The 10,000-nt window shown below is 38.4% G+C and overlaps 1 long non-coding RNA gene across 1 annotated transcript; it reads right to left on the reverse strand.

The window, feature by feature from the left end:
* Nucleotides 1-819: 819 nt before the first annotated feature.
* Nucleotides 820-2,222, reverse strand: LOC138044892 (uncharacterized). Its single transcript, XR_011131523.1, has 2 exons — nucleotides 1,710-2,222; nucleotides 820-1,628 (listed from the first exon to the last, which is right to left on the reverse strand). It is a non-coding gene; the product is annotated as an uncharacterized lncRNA (long non-coding RNA).
* Nucleotides 2,223-10,000: the final 7,778 nt, after the last annotated feature.

The raw sequence follows: 10,000 nt of genomic DNA on the forward strand, positions 1-10,000 counted from the left end.
AGGTAGATGTAGAAAAGCATTTTGCATCGGGCAGAGGAAAGAAGTAGATTGTAGTGTTTTTTTTATTACGTTAAAGATGGAAGGAAGTGAGGGATTATAGGTCGTTATGAAAGGTATGCGTTCGGGTTTGTTTATCTGTTTAGGTTACAGGGTATGTATGCGGGGAATGTCTGCGGCGCGTTGTATTTATTTAGTAACAAAGGCCGTACCAAAGTTGCTTTTGTAACCTCGTTTCAAAAGGTATGTCGTTAGTTCAGAGGTGCGAATCTTGAACGTTTCGTCGGTAGAACAAATTCGTCGTAAGCGGAGTGCTAAGCTGAAAGGAATGGCTTTTTGTGTGTGTAGAGGATGGCTAGAACAATAAAGTAAACATTGGTGTTTGTCCGTAGTTTCGTGTAAAGGTCTGTATTTATGTTTCCGTCACTAGTTAGTGAGACGTTAACGTCAAGGAAAGGAACATTGGTGAGAGAGTGTTAGCTAGTGAATTTTATGGTAGGGTGAATGCTGTTGAGATAATCGATGAAAATTTTAAGGTTCTCCGCAGATCATAAAATGTCATCGATGTATCTCAATCTCAATTTTGGCCAGCCGAATTATAGTACACTAAAATCAAATCTACGTTGTATCGGCTTTTGCTCAAAATATTTACTTTCTCAACTTGTAATTACACTAAAGAATAGTGATTTTTTTATGTTCTTTCGACAGACATAATATCGAGGTAGAGCTGAAGCTCTAGTATCATAATTAATTTCTGATTATGATTGTTTGTCACATTAAAAAAAAACAGTTGCTTGGCCATAACATTGCCAAGACCTGTAATGACGCATGGCAAGTTATATTTTATTTTGCGTTCGGTCGTTTGTGTAACAGACTAAGTTCCAAGACATGGACAAGATTAGTCAATGCATTCACTAAATAAGGGTAAAAGGTCTTGAGACGGTGATAAGCTTTGATAATCGGATTTTTCAAGTCTGACACCCAATGGTAAAAGAGCCGAGCCAGCTGTAGATGGGCGTTGTTACTACACATAGACCAAGATCTGCGTGCGCATGTACTTTGCAACTAAAAACAACATCCGCTGTAAGGTTATAATGTAAATTACTGCATCGAGTGTTAACTCAGCAGGCTTGAACATATAATAGTTGAATAAGTAGGTGCATGATGACGACCCGTGATTTTGCCCAAACAGTAGCAAAAGACACAGCCGAGATCCTACTGGAAGTCTTCGATCACCGTCTGACTACTTCGATTGTACTTACGAACGTAGAGTGATTTCATCAATAAATCTCCCTGATAGGAGAAAGTCAATTAGTGATTACCGGTCACAGGAACAAGCCAGTTCACCTAAACATCCTGAAAGCCTCACCGCAGAGAGTTATTAAAAATTGATCATTTTTATCCAGGCGCTTAACAGGAAATTTGTCTCGCGTGCTAAATGGTTGTTACATTCGTAGATGCCGATCGTTGAGATCGCGGTCGAACGCGGTGGTTCTCGTGGAAGACTGGTTCTCCGTAATGTATACAGAAGTCTATGAAATTGCCAAAGATACACCAAAACAAACTAAAGGAGATCATACTGATACCCACCATCCTGAAACATGCCGCATACTTAAAATGTGCTTGAAATCCTAAGATGAGAACAACCAAACCGCTTAAAATTGTCATCGACGGCAACAAGCGCAGAAAGATTAATCGGAATGGCTTCTTACAGATCTGGGAGAGTCTGCAGTTTTTGTCTTCGTCTACCATTGCTGTTAGCGTTCTCGTTTGATTCAAATTGGTAGTTCAGGCTTCAAATCACTCAACTTTCAGTGAATTCCCACGCATACAGTGCTGTGAGCCGTTAGCTCAGTGATAATCGAGTTATCAAGGATCGGCAAGAATGACTGACAACCTTGGGTCAACTTTTAACCGCTCAGTCCGTCCTTTGCCTCACGAAACACGTTTTCCCTGGTTCAACCTCTCTGTACTGTCACATGGTTTGAGTAAAACGTTTATCTCCGCAATTCATCGTCGGCTTTCAATCGGTAGACTGGAAAAGTGACTTGGAGTGTATAGTTTGAAGTTTTCATGTTTTCTTAAACAATATTTGCGACTTCCCGTGTCAATACTTTTATTTTAATTCATTAGACATGAAGGATAAGATGTGTTTTAGGGAAATAACTTCCTTTACTTTCTCCCGGTATGTTAATTACAGATTTTGGAGCATACCTTTAATTAAAGAGGGCTTGGTTAAAAAAAACCTAGCACCAGTTTTTCAACCAATTAGAAGCTGAACTCCTATATTGGACCTACAATTGAAAACCCGCACGTTTTCCCTTCGTTTCCAGAAAGTTACATGCAATCGCTTCGAATTCGATTCTGTAACAATCACTACTGCGTAACCAGCATTTATTTCGCCGAACGCGATACGCGAGTTCAGACTGTTGAAGAGAGTCAATTATCAGGAAAATCGGTGATAAGAATGAGTAAACTCGTGAATAGCTTTGCTTTAACCTCTGATTGGCTAACGATGTGGTTTGAGGTTTTTTAGCCAATCACGAAGCTTAGCCGTGCCGAAAGAACTCGATCGGGAAATTACCCAATTGCGCACTATTCTTGAGCAAAGCCATCGTAAAAGAAGGCATTTGCTGAGCCTCGCAAAGGTCGACCGACTTTGAATTCGGTTTTTCAAGCATTTACGCTTCATTGGAAAGTGTGATTTGTTGAGCTCGCAAAGATTTCTAAATGTGATTTCTTCCCAACAAATTTAATGATATATTCTCTTGAGTTTTTGATGGCGATTGTTTCTAGCAGTTCAAGCGCGATAGGCGCTGTACCCGTTGCATTTCAGAAGAGTACCCGATAGTGAGGCAAAGCATTCAATGCTTTCAAATGTCTTTTGAACAGAAAAAATGGCATTTCCTTTCTATAGAGTATTATCCTTTAATCGCATTAGAATTATTCAAGTCTTGACCACAGTTATCCAGAACGGTTTCACCAGAAGTATCCTTTTCTTTATCGATCTCGAGGAAGTAATTTAACATTGCCATTATCCGTTTTGTTGTTGATTATTTCTGCTCCAGTTCGTGACTTCACAATTGTTAGTAAAATTAATCGGTTATCTTTCTCAGGATATGCTTCCTTAATTTTAGGAGTGTGATTAATTTTTTTTTTTTTTTGCTTTCAATATCAAACAGGAAGCGATGCCATTAACTGCTTGCGTAAATGTACCTTTAATTGTTCAACTTATGTCATAACCAAACGTTTCACGATAATTTAGCATGACATGCGCATTACGGGGTAAAACTAAGCCATCGGGACTCGATGATGATACAAGATTGCAGCCGGTAACGTGTATGAAGGACTCGGGATCCATCGTAAAACATATTTATATTCCCTTTTTCTGCCGCAAGACGCGAAAGTCTGGATTAGAGTTATCACATTGTATTGGTTATCAAACAAAGCTGTTTATTAGCTTACGTAATCCTAACACCGGCACCCAATTTAATGGGCTAAATGACAGGAAAAAAAAGGAAAGAAAGAAAAAGAAAAAGAAACTGTTCACCTTCCAGATCTTTTAAAGGAACTATGCTAGAACCTTGTAACTAGGCTTGCATGCCCCGTTTTCAGCCGAAGCCGATATATTTTTCGACAAGGTATGCTAACACTTTGAATGTGCAGAATGTTATGCGTGATCCTCTTGGTTACGAAGGCAGAATAAAACCACTTAATTCAACCGCCCTTGTCAATTGCTCAAAGTTCTTCTGCCAGTTTCCGGCCGCAAAACCAAAATGAACACAAATTTTTTGTAGGAAAATATGAGTCCAAATCTTTCGAATAGTATTTAAAGAAAAGGAATATTTATTTGTAGATTGATTTGAATGACTTCCTCCGCAAACTTAAATTTACTGTTTTTCACATAAAAATCATCTGCTTGTTCGCCGTGCATCAAAACTGTTTTTAACATAAATCAGTCAGGGAAAATAATTAGAATTCGCCATGCGAGGAGTTACGCACAAGGATGTCAAAATGGATACATCTACGTTATTGTCGGGTTTATTCTGGTCTTGGGATTGTCAACAATTTTGTTTATTGGTCATAGTTTCTAGATACGTGACGTCCAAGTGAATATTTCCGGAGCAAATGATATAATACAGCTTGTAGTAGATATTGGAAGGGGAGAGAACTAGGAGGGCTCCTCGCGCTAAACAGGCCGGTCCGTCAGTTGACTCCGATACATCACGACACGGTATTATAAGTCACGCGAAGATATAATTGTCAGTAGCCTGAGTTTTGGAAATGAAGACCAGCAGTACTTCCAGCTTGAAAGAGGTTGAATTAAGCTCAAAGTCCAGTTCATCTTTTTGTGGGACGACCACGTTTTGTCATCGAATTTGTGCTTACATCTTTCCAGTTTGTGCACTCGTGGTGGCGGTGATACTTGTTGGCTTTGCGTTTAAAACTCCGCGGCCTGCAGTATCCTTTGGATTCAGTTTTTTGCTCTTGATCCTTGCGATACTTTATTGTGTGATTGGAAATGCTATCAAGTTCTGGATGTCCGAATCAGAGCAAGATTATAGTGATAGCGAGAGTGGTATTTGTGACTCGAAAGTGTCCATTGTGGTGATAAGCTCGTCAGAGGAAGAAGGGGAGAACGTTTGACAAGCAATGCAAGTTAAGCTGAAATTCGGCGAAAGGTTCACCAAGTTGTGGCTTGACTTTGGGTTTTTCATTTGAATGCAAATGACTTTGGTATCCAGTTTGTCAGTACTAGGACCAAGAAGTGTTTTATTTATTTCATCTTATGACCGGAAAAACGTTACGAAAGTAAACTGAGGAGGAAAAGCAAAAGTGACTTCATCCCTGACTTTCTCCCTGATCGGAGAAAGTTCGGTGGCTCAGCGCTTTGGACAGAAACGAGTGGATCCATTGATATGTAATAAAAATGTCAACACAATTGAAAACTGCAAAACTTATATGGTAGAGAAATGCTGGCGGACGCAATGAGTTGCACTGTCTGCCGGTCTAGCAACGGATTTCACGCTCTTCTTTTACCTGCGTTGGTGCACGACTGTATGCGTAATGACGTCTTTTTAATTTTTTTTCTCTACGAAAAATGTATTAAACCAGATAAAATAATTGCCATTGTATTGCGAAATGACGGTAATATTCTTCAAATACTCGGCCTTTTAGAATACTAAGTTAATTCTGTGAATCCAATATTAACAAAGTGAGTAAGTCAGCTCTGGTATTGTTTTTACAGACAATTTCATAAATTTAAATTGAAGCCGGAAAGGCATTAAGGCTTTTCCAGGGTAATAGATGACTAAAGATAGTTAATTTAACTACTAAAATTAGTTATTGCAAATGTAAAAGGCATTTAATTAAGAGTTGACAAAGATTATGCTTATATTGTATTTAGTACTTGCTTCAAGTTCTTTATTGATGTACAAAGTTATGCAGACAGATTTCAAGATCTCACGCAACAAAAAATTGAAAATGATGAAATGTTTGTTTTCTTTAAATTGAGTGACAAAGAAACGAAAATGATAAAAATCTAAGGGCTAAGCTTAAATTTCAAACTGCTTATGATTTGTACAGCTGGATAACAGAACAGTAAAAAAAGACGGTACCCTTAACTTCTTTTTTTTTCAATATAAATAGGAAACTGAAGCGGTCGTGTTTTCAAAGGGAAGACCCATTTCAACTGATAATATTCACCCGGGTCAGACTGGAATCTCTTCAGTTCGGTTTTTTTTTTGTTTTGGTTGCAGTCTGGCTGAAAATTAAAACCCTTCCTTGTCAGCTTAGTTGAGATAAATTTCCCCTAATTACTCTTTGAAGTTTATTAAATTAAGGACCGCAAAATTCAGTGAGCACGTTCCATACTTGTGTTAATTAGCCTTGTCCCTCCTTGATATGCGAGCAAGTCTGCTTAGCTTTTGAGGGTTGACAAGAAATCCAACAGCCTGAAATGCACGTTAAGGCTGGTATTCTCAAAGTATCAAATTTGAAAAACCAAAACGTCATTTCCAACTATCTTTATCCAGTTTATCGCGTCTTGACCGAAACGGAGGGGGAACGTTCTTAGCACGTGGTTTGTATTTCTGTTTGCTTCCAAAAGACGTTGACGTTGAAATAAATAAGCGCTCTTTTCGACTGTTTTATCGTGATCTCGTTAAATTAGGGCTAACTTCAACCAACAAAAACCAAGATTGCTCGGAAATCAACTTAAATGAAAAACATCTCCAACGGCCGCATTTTTTTTCTAAATATGAATCAACCCCTCTGCAGCGATGACAACATCATATAACAGGGTTGTCATAGTCAGCAAGATCGTCCTCAAAAAGTGAAAAAAGGGTAATCTCGATGGGTTCTTTATTTCTAAATGCAAACAATTACAACATAATCCAACAAAGGCTTGAGAAACAGTATCTCAGTGCATCTAATAAAACTTACAAATGACGAAGAACGATGTGATTTTTTCGCAAGATTTTAGGCCAGCAGGCTTTGCCCTGGGACTGCGCACCGTTTGCCAAAGCTTCAAAAAGTCGGTGGATCTTTTTGTCTTATTGTCCATTTATTCAGCACGTTTAACTACAATCTAGCTTGCTATCTCGTTGACATACTTCAGCCCTGATTCATAGTCAAGGGATCTTTTAGTTTTGCGGTCTAGCTGAGGCAAATAGTACAGTCACAGCAATGGAAATATGTGTTCTTCAGATGTCAACTCACTGTTTACCAACTAGTGTGCCACTTGATGAAACAATACAGACTTGCTTCGACAAGCTACACACACTTCCTGATAATCCCACTTGAACTTAAAGTGCAGATAGTTAAACATGTTTTACCATTGTTACCTAAAAATTCCGCTTTTTATCTGCCGGGCAAGACGCGCAAAGTCATCAAAACTGGCAGTAATTTGGAGCTACGACCGTGATGTGAGAGGCACGGGTCTATTCTCGATTTTACGTCACAAACTGCTTTGCAACGCAAAATTTCTTTGAAAACAGGAATGCAGAGCAGTTTGTGACGTAAAATCGAGAATAGACCCATACCTCTCACATCACGGTCGCGGGTCCAAATTACTGCTAGTTCTGCTAAGTTTACGTAGCTGACACGGCCCAGAAAAAGCGAAATTCTGTGTAGCAATGGTGACATATGTTTGCTTTGGATGGGCAGATTTATATTATCAGGAACGAAAAATATAAGTTTCGAAAGCCGGCAAGCTAATACAGGCTTGACTAGGGCTCGAACCCTTGCTTTACTAGTGCATTTCAATTTTAACGGTTCAAATATATGAATAATTAACCATTATTCCATGAGCGCGCGTTGGATATGAGATGGTAAATAGCCAACGAGGCGCGTAGCGCCGAGTTGGCTATAACCACTCTCATATCCAACAAGCGCGAATGGAATAATTGTTTTATTAAATTCCTTAAACTCCAAAAGTTTAGAAGTACGAAATACGAGCAAAAAAATCGAGAAAATCCTAGCGAAATCGAAAAAAGTTGATGAAGATTCGATGTTGTGTAATACCTCGTGGTCAGACAGACGCAGGCTCATCACAAAAACATTTCTTACCTTTTCGCGTATCTCTAAGCTTCGAAAGTGATCCAAACTTTTCACAAAAACGTTTTTCTTTTGCTTTATACCGAAAGAAATTTCGCTTTCTGGCGTAAACGTTTTTAGTTTAGCAACGCTAAGCGCAATCATTTACCATATAAGGTCAAACGAAGGTATATGAGCTGATAACCGAGATTGAGTGAACCAATCAGAGCACGAGAATTGCATTATCCGAGGTTGAGAATTTAATAATTTCATTTATCAAAAAACTGAACTACGGATATCAGATTTCCAGCATTTTCATTGGCTCGCCGGACACAGGATATCAATATTGTCATATACTTGCTGTACCATATGGTCAAGGGACGCACAGCAATAGAGCGAGCTGAGAGAAAAATGGACGACAACAGCATTTTCATTGACATTTTGTGCCAAATTAAATCAACATGGAAGAGTTGTTGATCCTAGAGTTTTTAATAAAACAGTTATTCTACTCGGGCTTGCTGGATGTAAAATGATGATTATAACCAACTTTTGACAATAAAAATCTGCGATAAAATATTATAAAACAATATGGCACGACGTTTCGACGTTTCCAGAACGTCATTATCAAGTAAAAATGAAGTAATGAAATAGAGTATTATAAAGTGAAGATATGAATAAATTAAAAGGCATTAAAAGTTAAACAAAGAGTTTGGCCCTAATGGAGTCGCTCTGGGTATTTAAGACCCAATTTAAATACCCAAATACCCAGAGCAACTCCATTAGGGCCAAACTCTTTGTTTAACTTTTAATGCCCTTTAATTTATTCATATCTTCACTTAAAATACATACTCTATTTCATTACTTCATTTTTACTTGATAATGACGTTCTGGAAACGTCGTGCCATGTTGTTTTATAATATTTTATCGCAGATTTTTATTGTCAAATGTTTTACCAAATCTTTACTTATAACCAACTTGGCGCGTTATCTATCACTTCATATCCAGCGCGCCCTCGAAGAACAATTGTTAAATATCCTATCATTTATTCGTTCAACTTTTAAGTAAAGGTAAAGTCTCTGCTTACGAGCCAGAAGGCCCATATCCAGAAGGCTTATATCCGGTTTCCATAACAAGAAGCGACTAGGAGTATTTCTACTCCCCCCTGGATGGGATGCTAGTCCATCACTGCAGAACATTCTGTTTCGATTGATTCATGTATACTCTTTTTTTGATAAGAATCTTGTTTTTCCGGCCTTTCCGTTTTAGTATCTATTGAGGTATCAATTACAAATGTTCGGTGTCTAGACCTCTATAGCGTTACATGGTGAACGTGCTCCGTCGCTTTTCGTTGCAGTGAGCGACTGTCAAGATGTCACGTCAGACGACACTTGGCCGCTTTGGCTTTAAAAAATGTATTTCTCACAGAAACACTGCGATTGAAACGAAAGTACGTATCCCATTTTGTTTCAAATACGTTTAGAGAAAGAAACAGTTTTATACGGTTAAGTTAAAAACGTATAATTTAGTTGTATTTACAGATTTTCATCACACAAAATTATATCGTTATTTCAGCCTCGGGTTTATTCTTACAATATTCTTTACTTTCGCAAATTTCAGTCTCGATATTCTTACAAAATATATTCTTACAATGAAAAAAGAGTGCCAGCATTAGTAAGCAAAGCAACGGTGCATAGAACTGAGTCAAAGCATAGTTAATAGAGGACTGGTTTGGAAGCTCGGCAAACATCAAAAGAGCAAACAAAGATGCCAAGATTTAGGTTGGAAAGTCCACAACCGTGCACAATCTTTTGTTTTGCGCTCATAGACTATGCATGAATTACGCAACCAACGCGTTTCTATTGGTTAGTTCCTCAGTACGGAGTAAACAATTATTGTATTTTGTGCACGGTCAAGGCCAAAAAGAGAACAAAAACCTACAACAAAGAAAGTTGTCGGGTTTCATAACCATTCCCGTCTATTAACTATGGTCAAAGGCACAAGGTACTTTTCCTGGTGGTAGCAGAGATGCCAACCTATGGAGTTCTAAAATCTGGAGATTTTTTCCAGCCGGTCTCCCCTCCCCCCTTCCCTCCTCTCTCCCCCCCCCCCCCCTTAAATGCACCCACCCATCCCCCAGCAGCTCTTTCAGAATACAAGAATATTCTGCCGCCATTGTGAATTTGCGGGAAAACAGGGTACTTATGTCAAAAATTTTCAGTATTGGTTAATCGGAGATCCAATCAAACAATCGGATATATATATATGGCTATGATAGCTAAAGGAAGTCATTTTGTTTAGTTCTATTAACGTGTGTTTGAAACTCAGAGATGAAGAAGTGCATTAAGAAACAGTGAAACGAATTTGAAAATATCGATTTTTTTTTAAACTTGGGGATGCTATTTGAGTCTAGAATGGAGAAACGTCTGTAAAAGGTTCAGAGTCGTTTTTATCCGGGAGATTTAATGAC

Source organism: Montipora capricornis, chromosome 4 (genome assembly GCF_036669925.1).
Source record: "Montipora capricornis isolate CH-2021 chromosome 4, ASM3666992v2, whole genome shotgun sequence".
In the NCBI taxonomy this organism is placed as follows: Eukaryota; Metazoa; Cnidaria; class Anthozoa; order Scleractinia; family Acroporidae; genus Montipora; species Montipora capricornis.